This window comes from Salvelinus fontinalis, chromosome 19 (genome assembly GCF_029448725.1).
Source record: "Salvelinus fontinalis isolate EN_2023a chromosome 19, ASM2944872v1, whole genome shotgun sequence".
Taxonomy (NCBI): Eukaryota; Metazoa; Chordata; class Actinopteri; order Salmoniformes; family Salmonidae; genus Salvelinus; species Salvelinus fontinalis.
This window is the reverse complement of record NC_074683.1, coordinates 2,029,875-2,038,196: the sequence shown is the minus strand read 5'-3', so window position 1 is coordinate 2,038,196 and position 8,322 is coordinate 2,029,875. Positions and strand designations below refer to the sequence as shown.

At 46.3% G+C, this 8,322-nt stretch overlaps 1 long non-coding RNA gene across 1 annotated transcript in view; it reads left to right on the top strand.

Annotated features, from left to right (window-relative positions):
* LOC129816138 (uncharacterized) overlaps positions 1 to 7,301 on the top strand; it is a 33,340-nt gene extending 26,039 nt beyond the window's left edge. The window contains exons 4-5 of the long non-coding RNA XR_008753530.1: positions 6,023 to 6,161; positions 7,192 to 7,301. This is a non-coding gene — a long non-coding RNA (uncharacterized LOC129816138). The remainder of the gene's footprint in view (positions 1 to 6,022; positions 6,162 to 7,191) is intronic.
* The last annotated feature ends 1,021 nt before the right edge of the window (positions 7,302 to 8,322 follow it).

Sequence of the window (8,322 nt, the reverse complement as noted above, 5' to 3'; positions counted from 1 at the left end):
AACAGAGAAACGGAGTTGTTAGAATCAGAAGGACAGATTCTTATTGAATAGAAATATACACTGCATTTAGAAAATAGTGACATCTTTGTGACAGAGATCCTCTCTTTAACTGTAAGGCCTGTAAGAATAGGAAGACGTGGGGCATCTTTTGGGATTGATATTTGTGTGAGGTACTTTAGCTGAATGCTAAGTGATAGATTGACTGTAATATGTTAGTGCTGCGCTGTATTAAATGGGGTTTACTACTGACAGTGTTACCTCATAGTTTGTCTATACTAATGCAATTGCAAATAGCTAATTCACTGTTACATAGCTGTTACATAGTAATAGCGCATAGCTTGGGCATCGTTGCAATGATCCGGAGACAGCTGTATCAGAGAGCTATAGCTCTTCTGGAGTCTCCAAATGCGAGTTCTTTAAATGAGCTGTAAATAGTACATGTGATATTGTATAGTGCAAACTTCATCATTAGATTAACAGTCATATTATGTATCTGTAGTCTATTTCATCTATTCAGTCGTTGACTTGTTCTGTTGGGTTGTTACCATATCTCAGAGGGAATAGTAATGTTTTAATATCATTTCCTGTCTATGTGTTCCTGCTCAGCCTCTGTCGTGCTGTCTCCCCCATAAACTTGGGTAATGGTACAGTCCACTCCTTGTACCCAATGGCAGAAGGCATAAATGAACTCAGAGCACAAAGGATAGGGGGATACGTTGTAGAAGGGGAAGTGAATGTATACTATATCCTGCCACATGCGGAACTCAGTGCTGTTTCTTTATGAATGGGCAGTCTGAGTGCACAATCTGATTGGTTGAGAGAAGAGAATAATTCTTGAATGGACAGCAGGGTGCAATCACCGGTGTTTAGAGTAACCTTCTGCGGTTGCCTTGCTCTCCCCCGGTTACCAGCTGTCCCGAAGGTTATGTGTGTGTGCGCGTGTTTGCAGTGTTTGCATATGTATGTGTGTGCGTGTTTGCGTATGTGTGTGTCCAGGTTAGACTTTTAAGGTTTAATGTCCATCAGGCAATGAAATGGTTTGATTTGATTTTCTATTTATTTACTCTAATGGGTTCATAACATACAAATGTTGTGTGGTGGCACTTCCCTTAGAGTTAGGCATTACTTCTGGTCCTTCTCTGGGGTGTGACAGGTCTTACATTGTAGTGGCATACTAACCTAATTACTTTAGTGCTGCTCATACAGAAACAAATGGAAACAAACGTGAACAATGGCCATCCTAAAATTAGATCTCAAGGCTACCTGTCATAGACATGGGATCCCTCAGAGGGCACTTTGTGTGTGTGTGTGTGTGTGTGTGTGTGTGTGTGTGTGTGTGTGTGTGTGTGTGTGTGTGTGTGTGTGTGTGTGTGTGTGTGAGTGTGTGTGTGTGTGTGTGTGTGTGTGTGTGTGTGTGTGTGTGTGTGTGTGTGTGTGTGTGTGTGTGTGTGTGTGTGTGTGTGTGTGTGTGTGCATGGCCCAAGGAATGTGCTCACAGACAGCCCCTGCATGCTAGTCCCTCTACACTCCCTCCCACACACTCACACACCCTTTCTCTTTGTTTTACTGCAGTACAATGATATCCAATCCTATGGCTCCACCTCAGATAACTCTGGTTCCCTCACCCTCCCAGTCCAACTGTCTGGCCAACAGTCACACTCATGCAATACTTTCTTTGGTCGTTTACTGAGTGCGTGCGTGCGTGCGTGCGTGCGTGCGTGGGTGGGTGAGTGCGTGTGGATAGTAAAACAAGGAAAATTTGGACAGGTGGAGACATTATTTTAAGCTTAGGGGTTAGGTTTAGGGTTAGAGTTTGGGTTCAGTTTAGGGTTAGGAGTTAGGGTTAAGGGTTTGGGGTTAAGGTTAGGGTTAGATTGAAGGTTACGGTTAGGGATTAGGGAAAATAGGATTTTGAATGGGATTGAATTGTTTGGTCCCCTCAAGGATAGTTAAACAAATGCGTGCGTGCGTGCGTGCGTGCGTGCGTGCGTGCGTGCGTGCGTGCGTGCGTGTGTGTGCAGGTGATAAAAGTCAGCCATAAACTTTGTGAATTGTGTTTCCATCTGCATATCTGTGCTTATCGTGCCTGCGTTTCTAGACTGTGTGATAATCATGCTATTGTCGGTAAGATACGTCGCCGGTATCTTGATGGTTGAGATCAAATTCTCAGAGGTAGATAATGTTGGAATCTGCCCTCTATCTTAATTCAATACCTATGCACTCTTACCTGTCCTTCTTGGCAAAGTCTGGCAGATGAACATTTTTCCATGGCAGAGCATTTTGGTGGTAAAAGTAGGGTTGAATAATGTGAGGTCATCAGTTCACTGTGCAGTGAGTGTGTTGGCGGGATCTTTAATCATGTCACTAGCCGAGGTCAGTTTATATAACTAGAGCAATCCTACTGAACTCCACTCTAGAGCGTTCTTTTTTGCATGAGCTGATTTTGCTTTGTTTATACAACAATGGAGTCACTCTCACTGGAAGTCTGTCATTCGCAGAGAAAGGAGTTCAGGCTGAACTGCATAACTTAGACGTCACAAGAGCTGCTCGCTGCGTTTGGTTTGATGTCACCACACTCAAGAGTGTGCGTGTGTTTGTGTGCGCTCGAGGGGGCGGAACCTTTCTAAAGGTGTGTGTGTATTCAGGTACGATAGGTTGCAACGGTTCTCCACACACCCATCTGGTACGGTGTGTGTCCCTATGCCCATATATGGCTGTAGCTTCCCCTACCTGGTGCCTAACCGAGAGTGCATTGAATTCTAATAAGTTGGGGCGCCGGAAAGAGACCCTAGAGCGGAAGCACGTCATGAAACAGCAGGATGAACGAGCAAGGCCTGTGATCTGTGTTTGAAGGAGATATTTTTTCCTAATGTAATCAGCTGGAGAGATGACTCACAGGGTACATAAGTTATTCAGATGGGAGCCAGTAATGAGTGTTATAGTGGAACTCTTTATCTACTGCTGACTACACTCACAAGAGATTGGATACATAGAAAACAGAAAAACAGGGATTTTCCTGGCTGATATTGCTACTATGGGAACTCTCATCAATTGCAAATTTTCAACATAATTTGCAGGAAATGTATGGTGAGATGCACTCACACTCACACTCACACTCACACTCACACTCACACTCACACTCACACTCACACTCACACTCACTCTCTCTCTCTCTCTCTCTCTCTCTCTCTCTCTCTCTCTCTCTCTCTCTCTCTCTCTCTCTCTCTCTCTTTCTCTTTCTCTTTCTCTTTCTCTCACTCTCACTCTCACTCTCACTCTCACTCTCACTCTCACTCTGTGTGTGTGTCTGGATTTGGGACAAGAGAGAGGTTGCCAATCCTTCAGAAAGACACTACACCATGGAGCTCCCCTTTCCTCCTCTCTCCAGATCCTCTCCTCGCCCTGCCAGCCCTTTCCCATCCGTCCAGCCTTTTGGAAGGTCCCACAGACACCCCTCTCTGGGCTAGGGATATGAATGGGTCTGGGACTGGGATATAGGACTGGTACGGGGTTACAGGGATGGGGCTGAAATAGCTTCTGGAGCTGGGCCTTTAGTTGTAGGCTCCAGGACCACTGTTTGGCCGAGCCAACACCCAGATGAACCATTCAGGGTCCCCTTTCACTTTCAAACTGTTACATCTGCTCTGCTTTACGCTAATAAAGCAGATGCTGTATTAGACAGAGAGGAAATGAGAGGTGGGGGGTTGGATACTGTATCTAGAACAATTTGAATTGGGAACATTGTGGTAAACGGGATGGCAGGGACATTCAACGTTCCATGACCTTCATGTCTCCACAGACCAGGAAATGGCTTCCTCTCTCTGGTTGGACTGTTCCGTAGATCCGGCCGAACCAATCAGATCCTCCAGATCTGGCCCGGCGGAACGTTGGAGCTGAGTATCTGATTGGCAGATGCTCTGATGGAATTACATGCTAATTGTTGGAAAGTTGGTGCTGAAAGAGGACCAGTTGGTGAGAGTGCTGTAGACTAAGGGTTGGTTATGGATATTGTTCATCTCTCATGTGAATTGAATTTAGTGGAAAAGCAACCTGTGGCTCTTCACTTTGGATGAAAAGGGGAGAAATAGAACTCATACTGCCTTGTCTTGGCCTCCAAGCTGATGATAAGTAATAACGAACATGGCCTGTCCTCCCAACACACACCCAACTTACACATCCTACACACACCCACACACACATGCCCACATACTGTATACTTCAGTAAACGCCAACACCCACACACATCCACACATACATAATACCCAACTGCCACCCAATAAACACACACACATATACACACGGTGGTGGTCGCACCATGCTTTGAGGCCAGGCAGGATAATGATTAAGTTCCTCTTGGCTCCTCTTACTGTGTGTGTGTGTGTGTGTGTGTGTGTGTGTGTGTGTGTGTGTGTGTGTGTGTGTGTGTGTGTGTGTGTGTGTGTGTGTGTGTGTGTGTGTGTGTGTGTGTGTGTGTGTGTGTGTGTGTGTGTGTGTGTGTGTGTGTGTGTGTGTGTGTGTGTGTGTGTGTGTGCGCGTGCGTGCGTGCGTGCGTGCGTGGATGTGGTCAGGCCCAGTCATCTCCCAGGCAGCTAGGAGGAAACCCACATCAACTGAAACACGCACCACACTCCAGGAATAGCCGTACGCTTATATATACACACAGACAGCGCTGGTCTCAACCCTTCTTTATCTCTCGTCACAATGTTTTATATTGTGTTCTATATAAACTTGTGCCTATTACAGCTTGTATTTGGATGCTTGCTGGCTTGAAGTGTTGTAGAGATTCTAACCTACTGTATCTATAAATCAAATGGTATTTTGTCAGTGGAGTTTGGACTAGTGTACATCAGTGTGAACAGAAAAGGATCCACTCCAATGGCTGTATAGTGTGTGATTGTGCTTCCATTGACCGTGTCCTACTGAGTAAGACTACAGATGTAGGATCTTAATTTAATCACTCTTTTGTTGCTGAGAATTTCCCTGCACAGCAGGAGATGCAAACTTGTAATGTGTTTGAGTTTTAAAAAAGGCTTCTAAAGAATGTCTTTTCCACTTTGACATTTCAGACTTGATTTACCCTAATAAAAATGTTTCAACCCCTATAAAATGTCCATGAATTACAATCCACATAGTAATTCATATTTCCTGTTGCTGCAGGGTTATTGTCCTGCTGTAGCAAACTGGCTCAAATGAAGATCCTACATCTGTAGTGTCCCTCTCAACCATAAGGCTTTGGGCTACACTGGAAACAACTGAGCCATTTACATACACTGGACCACTTCTGATAGGCCACAATGGCAGCATCACATGGACGCACGCCCACACACCCACACACACAGCATTATCAAAGGTTGTAAAGAAGCAGATAAGATAGAAGGATGGAAAGTGGAACATACTGTATCACCGTATCACTGATCATGTAAACTAAGTCTAACTGGTTTAGGTCTGTTACCATTACATACACAAACGCAGTCACACAATACTCACGTTTTAATGTTTTCACTGGGTTTGCAGTATACTCCAGGTTTGCTAATCTCGGTTAACCCAGAACTAAATTCTCACGTAGTTGGTAAGCTGCTCGATTAATTTCTGTATCCATACGTGTTAAGAGAAGAGAGGAAGAGATACTGGAACAAGGAGCGGGACCAGAACGAGAAGCTCCACCCTCTCTTTTTCACAGTTACAGCCCAAATGTTACAGCCCAAATGTTACAGCCCAAATGTTACAGCCCAAATGTTACAGCCCAAATGTCCCTTTCCGAAACTAGAAAGATGCTAACAACTGCGAAATCATGATTTGTTCGAATAACCAGTGATGAAAAAAACAAAACACTGGAACTAATGCTGCTCGTTATCCCACACATCCCATTCCTTCCCGACAGATTCTACCGTACCAGTGATGTTTATGTTGATTTTTTCATGAGAGATTACAGGTTTACTGACACTGTAAGTCTTGATTAAGTTATGATCAGAAGTGAAACATGAACCCCTGTCACTGACTTGTTGCATTGTGTGTGTTATAGGTGTCAGAGCAGTCCTGAGTGTACCAAGCCACAGTCACCAGGGTGGCCATGCTCACAACAGCACTGTGCTGTCAGCCGCCCTGCTGACCTTCAACTACCACTAGACATCAGCTATCCTAGTTCTAACATCTGTCTACAGGTAAGACACTGTATTTCAGCCCTCCTAAGTCCTATAGAGAAAGAGACTTGGAGTCAAGTGAGCATCAGCTGGTTGAATAGCTGGTTGAGTAGAGTACTAGACTGCTATGTTTGATCAATACGGTCATGCGGCTTCAGGTATGCAGAGGCAAAAGTGGACAGGGGACAAGAGGGAGAGCCTTCCTCCATCTGTCCATTCCTCCCCTGGATTCCCCTCTTTCCTCCCTCTTTTCACACAGTATGCATCCTTCCCACTCTCCCTCTCCATGTTCTGATCTGCCTCTCCATTTATTCATCCATCACTCAATGTCTCTCTCCTCTTTACTCTCCTTCACTCCATTCCTTCCCATGTCCTCTCCTCTTCTTTCCTCCCTCCCCCACTTCAATTAGGTGGTTGAGTTTTCCCTAGAGGAAATTATGTATGATATATACGGTAAATGACTGCCATGATAACCTCATACAGATTTGTCCCCATATGACTTATTTTTTATGGTATTCGTGGAGGGTAAGCTGATCCTAGATCAGTAGTAAACTTTGTATCTAATGGTTCAGGTTAGGATTTGGAGAGGGTAAGCTGATCAGTGCCTAGAGCAAAGTGCCTAAAGGAAACATCTCCCTAAAAGAGAATGCAAGACCCACAAGTGTGGCATCAGAGTCAATGTGGAGCTGACATGGCAGTGGCCGCTGCCTCCAGCTGCCCCAGGCCTAATGGGAAAGAATGTCAGGAATCTGTTACTGATAATGCCATGCTTAGAGATAGCTATAGAGAGATAATTCCCATATCCTTCCTCCCCTCACCCCATCCTCTCTATCTGTTCTGTCTCTCCCTCGTCACCCTTCTCCTCTTCCTTCCCCTCTCTCCTCTCACCCCCATCCTCTCTCTGTCTCTCACCCCATTCTCTCTCCTTGTTTCTTCTCCTCCTTCCCCCTTCCTTCTCCTCTCTCTTAATAGCTGCAGTCAATGTTGCCTTGTGATTCCTTACCCAATATTGACCATCTCTTTCTCCCACTTTCTCTCTCTCTCTAACCAGAATGGACCCAATGATCATATGAGGAATGACGACCATGATGAAGGAAATGCAATTTCATCAACGTGGATCCTTTATCTATATCTGCAGCCCATTCCCTCTATCTACCCCCCCCCCCCCCACACAGGATCCTTTATCTATATCTGCAGCCCATTCCCCGTATCTACCCCCCCCCCCCCCCACAGGATCCTTTATCTACATCTGCAGCCCATTCCCTCTATCTCCCCCCCCCCCCCCCCCACAGGATCCTTTATCTATATCTGCAGCCCATTCCCTCTACCCCCCCCCCCCCCCCACATTATCCTTTATCTATATCTGCAGCCCATTCCCTCTATCTACCCCCCCCCCCCACAGGATCCTTTATCTACATCTTCAGCCCATTCCCTCTATCTACCCCCCCACATGATCCTTTATCTATATCTGCAGCCCATTCCCTCTATCTACCCCCCCCCCACACACACAGGATCCTTTATCTATATCTGCAGCCCATTCCCTCTATCTACCCCCCCCCCCCACAGGATCCTTTATCTATATCTGCAGCCCATTCCCTCCATCTACCCCCCCCCCCCCCCCCCCCCCACACACAGGATCCTTTATCTATGTCTGCAGCCCATTCCCTCTATCTACCCCCCACAGGATCCTTTATCTATATCTGCAGCCCATTCCCTCCATTTACCCCCCCCCCTCCCACACAGGATCCTTTATCTATATCTGCAGCCCATTCCCTCCATCTACCCCCCCCCCCCCCCCACAGGATCCTTTATCTATATCTGCAGCCCATTCCCTCTATCTCCCCCCCCCCCACATTATCCTTTATCTATATCTGCAGCCCATTCCCTCTATCTCCCCCCCCCCCACATTATCCTTTATCTATATCTGCAGCCCATTCCCTCTATCTACCCCCCCCCCCCCCCCCCACAGGATCCTTTATCTATATCTGCAGCCCATTCCCTCCATCTACCCCCCCCCCCCCCACAGGATCCTTTATCTATACTATATCTGCAACCCATTCCCTCTATCTACCCCCCCCCCCCCACACAGGATCCTTTATCTATATCTGCAGCCCATTCCCTCTATCCCCCCCCCCCCACATTATCCTTTATCTATAACTGCAGCCCATTCCCTCCATCTACC